An 8581-nucleotide genomic window follows, 5' to 3' on the forward strand; every position below is an offset into this window, starting at 1 on the left:
ACCTAGTAGGGCTGCTCTAAACCCAGACAGAACACACCGCAACACCTCGTTGCATCAAGTGTTGTAGGAAGATAGGCTCAGTTAAGTCAGGGGCAACATTCACAACCTTTAAGATATATTAACACCCAGTATAATACAAAAGGACAGTGAATGATAAAGGGGGAGAAGTCTAGGCTATTTGGAAGACATCTTTAAAATTCTTGTGTGTTCTGTGTCAGGTTGCTAACCAGAAGGTTAGTGGTTCAAATCCACTAACTTTTTGAGGGAGGGAAATAAGCAGTCTCCCCCTGAACAGACTGACAGCCTCAGAAGCCCAATGGAGGGTCACTGAGTCAGAATTGACTCTACCGCAGTGGAGTGTTAGTGGGCGCCTTTTTTTTCACCTCTGTGAAGGGAATGTCGGTAAGGGCAGATTGAACTAGACCCCCATTCACGTCACGTGGGAATTCTGTCCTCATATCTGCAGAGTAACTTCCATTCACTCTATCCTCCTTTCCCCAGTGCTGTGCCTTCACAAATCTACTGAGGCGCAAATGGCAAAGCAGCTCTGGGATATAAACATGTTGGCTTGTTGTTAGATGCTGTTGAGCTGAGTACGATTCATGTGGATTCTTTGAGCAACAACATGAAACTTACCCTGTCCTGTGCCATCTTTCCATCTCTGAGACACCAGAACCCATTGCTGATGCCAGAGCGTCAATGCATCTATTTGAGGGTCTTCCTCTCCTTCACTGGCCCTCCGCCTTTCCAAGTATGATGTCCCTTTCCAAGGAATAACCTGTCCTAGCTACATGTCCAAAGCATGGAAGGTGAAACCTCATCATCCTTGCCTCTAGAAGCACTCCTGGCCACACCCTTTCCAGGACATATCTGCTTGTTCTTTTGGTGGTCCATGGGCATTGGCTCAGATATGTGAAATTGAAAAGGAAATCAACCCAGCTGCTGAAGAAAAAATATTAAGAAGGCAGTGTGATGCCAAAGTGTTTTGGGGAAACCTAAGGACAAGAATAAACAAGTCTCAGAACGGGGCTGGAACCCCAGGCAGCATTGTTTCAGCCTTGCTTCTCTCTGCTTCTTTCCCATAAAAGCGTGGTTAACAAGAAGTCACTGTTGTTAGGTGTCATTGAGCTGGCTGACTCACAGTGACCCCAGAGTCAGCAGGACAAAGCTTTGTCCCATGCTGTGCTAGCCTCACAATGTCTGTTGTCCTAGAACCCACTGCTGTACGCACTGTGTCGATTGTCTCACTGACTGTCCTCGTTGGTGGGTTTCTTGGTTTGGGTTTTTTTCTGAGCAGGTGATAGACCCATGGGTTTTAATTGGATTTTAGTATCACAGTGAAACAATGATAGTTCATTGATAACGTTTGAGTCCACATTGCAACGTAAACCAAAATAAAAACCAAACCATGACTATGGAGCTGATTCTGACTCTTGTCGACCTTATGTAAGATGGAGTAGAAGAACTTCTCTGTATGGTTTGCTGTTGTTATTATTGTTGCTGTTGTTATTTTATGTTGATTGCTCACCAAGTTTGTATACATTGTGCTTCACACTTTTATTCACATTGAGTTTCATACAATCAGCCCCATGCATTATGTTTTATAAAAGCAATCACCATTGGAGGTTGCCCATCATTATCCCATCTCTCAGGTCCCCATCTTTCTTTTCTTTTTATTGTGCTGAGCTAACCAGGCAGCATGTCTTTCCAGGAACTGGTCTTACCTGATAATACACCCACGGTACATGAGAAAAAGCCTCACACTCTATCCTTTCTTCAAGGGTTTAGATGAGCACTCTTGGGTGAACTTGCTATTTACCTCATAGTGACTTCACATGTCCCCCGTAGGACTTCCTCAGTCGTCATCTGTACAGAAGCACACCACCAAGTCCTTCACCCATACAGTAGCTGGACGAGTTTGAACTACCATTCAGGTTAACAATCAAGTGCTTACTAGTTGCATCCACGGGGCTCTTAGATAAGCACTGGGATCACTGGATCAATTCCATCAGGATTTGTTCATCAGGATTTGACTAATTGGGCCACGTGTCCAATTATAAGCACGAATACTTGAAACTATGAATTCAGAATTTTCTAGAATCCCATGAATTCAGGGTGTTGGGAGTTCGAAGGTGGAACAGTTCCCAGAAATTAGTGGGAAGAAAGAAGAGAGCAGTTCCCTACAGAACTGAGGACATCACAGGGAAGGGACAAGATCTTGGAACTACGCTCCTAGAATCACACTGGGAAGGGAGCTAGGTCACAGACTGGGATGCGAATGGCACGTGGACCCAAGACCTGAGGTCCATCCCTGGTCTTGCCACTGGAGGGCATCTTGACTTCTGTTAACCACAATCTGAGGTTTGGGTTCCCTACTTGTGGGCTGGAACGGGATCCCTCCCATTGTCTCAATCTTCTCAGTACCAACCATATTCACTTTATGCATCTCTAGTCCTTTGTCACTTGAAGTGAGAAAACATAAGAGCGAATACACTGTGAGTTGTCATTTAACAAAGTAACATGGGAGATTGCTCTTAGAAGCTGTTCTGAATACAAACAGCCTCTCCACTTTCTTCTCCGAACACTACAGAGTCTTTCACCCCCATGACAAGGGAGCCACTGCAGCTGGTCTGAGATATAGCAAAGCAAAACACCACCTTCTTCCCACTAAGGCCTGACAAGGTATTTTTGCAGGCAGCACATACGTTTCGTGTTTCTTTGGCCCATTGCTTCCTGAGAGTGCATTTTTGTTATAGTACAGTGGGCTAGAAGTGGAAATCAGCAGCAGCAATTCCTTTCTGTATCTCATTAGAGGTCTAGTTTCCCCTTAATGCACACGAAGACCTTTCATTAGCAATAATGGGAGCTGCATGCTTCAAAGAGGAAAATAGACCCTCACCATTGTGCTCTGCGAGATGAGGTTATGGGGACAGTTGCCTGTTTGACTGGAGAATTATGAGTCAAGGATGCATGATTAGATTGGGGGGGAAATGAAAGTCTTTGTGACTGTTTTCTAAAACAAAAATGTCATTTTAAAAGCTAAAAATGGAGAAGGGCAAGTATCAGAATGACAGAATTGTAGGCAGATGGGATCAGAGAATGAATTAAGCAAGGAAAAGCCAAATGACAAGATAAACAAAGGTGGAGAAAGATCACCCTGGAGACTTGACAAAATAAGAACCATTTCCAAAACACACAAAGTAAGACACTATGGGTCCAAGAAGAGAAGGCAAGGACCATTTACTGTCAGCAGCAGTAAACACTGCTGAAAGTTAAACAAATCCTTTGCCTCCATGTTCACCAAAGAAGATGGAAGATGCCAGAAATGGCTGTGCCCTGGAGAAGGGTCAATTAAAAATAGTATTACTGAAGGAAACAGAAGGGACACCTGAGTTTATGTCTTGAGGTTGATATAAATGCCAGAAGCAATAAGAATATTTTCCAACTGCAATCAATTCTACTTTATGTGGACCAGAAGACAGGGGTAGCCTGCACTGTGAAAGAGCCAATGCTAGAGTCCTGCACTTTTGCTCAAAGGTTAAAAAGTAATTTTTAAAAGATTTTTTAAATTACATGAAGAGAAAAAAAATTACCTATAACTGTGAACTACTTTCATTTTCTTTACAGTAAAAGATCAGTAGTTTCTTGTATTGGACTTCTAGGGAAAGGAAATGCACATGAAGAGAAATCAACACATCAACAATGTTCCAAGGACTTCCACACATATAAAAGCAAGCGTGGATCCAGCACTTGTTTCCTCTCAGGTCGTAGTGCCTCCAAGTGATGCTCACATTTGTACGACTCTGGGCTCTAGACAGTCTATGAATTGCTTGTCACCAATTTAGTGAAAGGCCTGAAAGTAGACTGCCTAACTCATAAGAAAATGCACTTGGGTTCAACATTCAATTCCATGGAATCAAATTGTGGCTCTAATAAATTGACCACATGGCAGTTGATGTAAGGATTTAGCAGAGAAGGAGGAGGTACTCAGAGAAGACAACGTCTGGGATAGACCTTCAGAATGGCCTAAACTCCCTACATGGAAAGTAGCCTTTGGGAGTCATTCCTGCATCATAGGCTGTCTGCAAAGTCACAACTGAGGCATCAGAAAGTCTTTCCTATCAGTAACCATGGAGCCTAACAGGTTTATTTGTGATGCACGATAGGGACCGTGAAACTGTGTAAAGGCTCAAAGTAGTTTTTTGTCAAAGGGTGTTAGGCCACAGTGTGATCCAGCAAACTCTAATTTTCATACCTCTGGTTCCCCATCTCCTCATTCTATCTACTTACGAGCCAGATCAAGCTCTGTTCTTAATTCATCCAACGAGGTTAGGAATTTACTTTGGGTATCTTGGACAAAAAGAAGGTGCTAGCTCTTACACAGCAATCTCATGCTACAGGACTCAGAAACCTTTCCCTCACCTTTGCCAATCTTTTTAGACCCAGCTCTGCATCCTTTCTTTCTTGACATGCCTCCTAGCCACTGTGACCCCCCAGCCTATGTCCCAATGAAGGAGGGATTCTGTAACCTGAAGAACCAAAGCACTCTCCAAGGCAATTACAGCTCCTTACTTAGACTTTAACCTCAAAGATGGACTTGGTGTCACTTGCTGCTTAAGCTCTCCATCCATCTGTCCCATCTTCAAGAAAGGCAGCTGCTGACTCACAAGGTTGGGTATGGACTGATTCTGTGGCACGTGTCTTTGTAAATCTGAACACCCCACACGCTTTGCTGTAAGGTGCTGTGTTGTCCACTGCACTTCATAGTGAACAGACTGGAACCTCGCCCTACCCTCCTATCCTGTGCCATCCTCATGTCTCCATCAGGTTCAAGTCTATGATTGCAGCCACTGTGCCAACCCATCTCAGTGTCTTCCTCTTTCTCTGACCGTCTACCTTCCCCAGCATGATGTTCTCACTAAACAGGCACAAAATGGTGTAGAAGGGGTGCTGAGAAGCAGTGAGTTAAAGAAAAAGGTGCCCAGTGGGAAGAAGATAGAAATGGTGTACTATATACTTGATTTTTAAAAATTAAATGTTATGCTATAAAGAGAGCTTACAACTCTAATAAAGAATCTTTTCATAAAATCCTAATATCCTCACATAAGAGTTCAATGTCAGCATGGTCTGAAAGTGAAGCTGACATACATACAAAGGTTTTCCAAAGGACATTCGAAAACCACAAAGTGAACAATGCAGTAACACTTGAGAAGCCACAAAAAAGTGAAATATTCAGATGCTGTAAATGAGAAATCACAACCAAGCTTCATTAACTAAGCCAACATTAAACAATCATTTCTCAACTTCCAACCTTCCATAAATGGAAAAATATTCTCATTGCTATCACTATTAAAACGTATATTTGGGGCAGGCCAAGATGCATTTTCCTCATTAAAAAAAAAAAAGAAAGAACACACAAACATACATGCTGGTTTCTAGAGCTTTGAAAGCAGTATTAACAATTATGGGGTAAATCTCAATAATGGTTTACTTTCTTGGCTTTTAGCATTTAATTTTCCACTAGATTAACATGCCTGGGTTTTTTTTGTCTTTTTTGTTCTTGGGTAAGTGAATGATTTATTAGACCTGGTAGCACTCAGTTTATGAGCTTTCCTTATTTCAACTTGAAGAAACTGCAAATATTTATAGATGAACCACATGTATTTGTTCCTGAAAAATGTCAGAATATAGCACTCAGATCAAATGCTGAACAGAAGCTGTTCCCTCACACTACACACTGTGGAGGCTTCATCTCCATTGACATGTTTTACTAAACAACTCTTGCCACTCCAGTCGTTCCTAACTCTTTAAAAATGGCTGAATACTTTCATTGTGTACTCCTGACTCGCTCGGTTACGGAGAGCCCAAGGATGAGATGGAATTGAGGAAAGGTCCCAACTTTCAAATAACAGTAAAACCTCTGAATGCTGGAAACTCTGTGAGGAGGAAACCTGCCAGAGAAGAAAAACAAAGCTATTTTTCTCCTAGTAGAGAGAGCAGTAATAAAGTGGTAAGAGCTGGATCCTGTGAAAGGCAGAAAACTTCCAAGACTCAGGAGAGCGAGGCAGTACCACAGAGGTCTGGCTCACTGGAACCGCACTGATTCTCTAGTCTTTGACTATCACGGAAACAGCAATTAGGAATAAATCAGATTTTCTTATTTTGCTCTATGACACTTCAAGGGAAGAGACACAACAAAGGTCTAAGTCTGTGAGACCAAAATTAGAGCACAGTGAATGAATGAACCAAGAGTTTAAAACCCACAAGGGCAGGGCAATTGGTGGCTTTGTTTATTAATGCATCCCCTTTGCCTGACGCACGCACTCTCAAATGTTTATTAACCAGAGGCAAGAGTGCACATCAATAGATCTCCAAGGGAATTTGGCAATACAGGTTAAAAGGCCTTAAAATTCTGTGTACCTTTGACCAGCATGACCACTTCTCTGAACCTATCCTAGGTAATTAATTATATACATGAGCAAAAACTTGGAATTCAAGGATGTTCTTTACGATCCCCAGTTTTTGTAGAAGCAAAGCCCCTGCTAAAACAACAGCCTAAACAGCCTAGTATGCATCTCTTTTCAGAGTGTGCCTGCTGTATACCACCTAGTAAGGCATGAAGACAAAGAGATTATTTTACAGGGGGATTCCAAGTGTTAAAAAAAATTAATCTCAGGGAGCTCTGGTGGCCTAGTGGCAAAAAGCTACACTGCAATCCCAGAGATATGTGGTTCAAATCCACCAGATGCTCTGCTGGAGAAGGAGGGACAATCTCCTCCTGTACCAGTCAGATCCAATTTGATGGTACACACAAACACAAAATAATAAAATTATTAAAAAAATTAATCTCATAACAGAAAATATTATCCCCCCCCCCCAGGGAGTATTGGAAATATAAGCGAGGGAGAGAATAGTAGTGTTTGGGGTGTGTATTTTTTTCTTACTTTTCTATTTAAAAGATTATTTTTAAAATCCTGTGTAAAACCACAAGCAACAAATGCTGGTGAGGTTGTGGAGAAACTGGAATCCTTATTCACTGTTGGTCAGAGTGTAACAAAGTGCAACCACTGTGGAAGGTGGTATGACGCTTTCTCATAAAGTTGCAAATAGAGATACCATTTGACCCAGCAATTCCACTACTGGGAATATACCCCAAAGAAACCACATCTGCCACCCAAGCAGACACATATACACACCCATGTTTATCACAGCTTTGTTCACAATAGCAAGGAGTTGGAAACAACCTAAGTTCCCATCAACAAATTAATGGATAGAGAAACTGTGGTTTATTCACACAATGGAATACTACGCTGCATTGAAAAACAAGGAACTCATGCAGTATTATTCAAAATGGGTGACCCTGGAGGACATTATGCTGAGTGAAATATCTCAGTCACAAAAGGATAAATACTGCATAGTGCCACTGTTGTAAAACAAGACTGGCATCAGGGTTGAGGGGAAACTGAGAAGGAGAGGATAAATAATGTTTACTGCATTGAAACAGATGAGGGAGAAAACTGTTTAAAAAGGGTATGTGATTAGGTATTATTGTAATGACAGGAGTCCAGAACGAAGGCTGTATAGTGGGGTAGACCTGGGGTGAGGGATTGTAAAACAATGAAAGAATTTTTCTTTTACTTTTCAAAGAGAAGAGTGTACTGGGAGGGAGGGTTGGGCAGGGAGAAAAGTGCAACAATGGATGAATGGAAATCCAAAGTCTTTGTAAATTTTCATTAAAATTAATAATAATTTTTTTAAATAACCTCAGATTATGGCAAAAAAGAAAAAAAAATCCTGTGTAAAACCAAAAATCAGTAAGAATATTTCCCGGTGTAGAAAGAATTTAATACTCAGCGTCATCGTATAAGGTAATGCTCTTGTCCTCACTTATTTCACAGGAATAAAGAAAAGGCGCAAAGGAGGCTACCTAGGAACACACTGAAGGGACCAACCAGGGTCAATATGATTCCATGACTCAGGAGCCCCATTGCTCCCTTCAAATCAATGTGGTCAGAAAAAGATTTATCAACTCTTCCAGCCTCCTTTTTAGTAAGTATTAGCAGTTTGTCCTCATGATAAACATCACCGATAGAGGAGTCAATGGCAAGGGTGTGGTATCTGATCTCCAATCTCCTCCAACTTTATGAATGGAGCCTGACCATTTTAGCAATATTGGCATCCACAGCTGACTCCTGAGCCACTGGTCAGGCACGCCTCCTTTCTCCTTACCAATTCTGACACCAATACTACCTCACTGATTTTTTGTTTTACATACTTCTTCTCAGGCCTTTCCAAAGTCCTGGGAAACAATGTCATTCTAGAGACTAAGGTGCGCATGATCCAGTCCATGGTCTTCACGGTTACTTGCTGTGCATCAGAGAGCCGGACAATGACTAAGGATGACAGAAGTAGTGATGCCTTTGAGTTTTGGTGCCAGAGAAGAATCTTGAATATAGCAAGGTTGTTATGTTGTTGTTACGTGCTGTTGAGTCGCCTGCGACTCATAGCAACCCTATGTACAACAGCCCTAAACTCCGCTCTGTCCTGTGCCAATCGCACTGTCTCTGACACTCCCATCCCA

This window comes from Elephantulus edwardii, unplaced genomic scaffold (assembly GCF_000299155.1).
Source record: "Elephantulus edwardii isolate Elephantulus edwardi_28Jun2011 unplaced genomic scaffold, EleEdw1.0 scaffold00114, whole genome shotgun sequence".
In the NCBI taxonomy this organism is placed as follows: domain Eukaryota; kingdom Metazoa; phylum Chordata; class Mammalia; order Macroscelidea; family Macroscelididae; genus Elephantulus; species Elephantulus edwardii.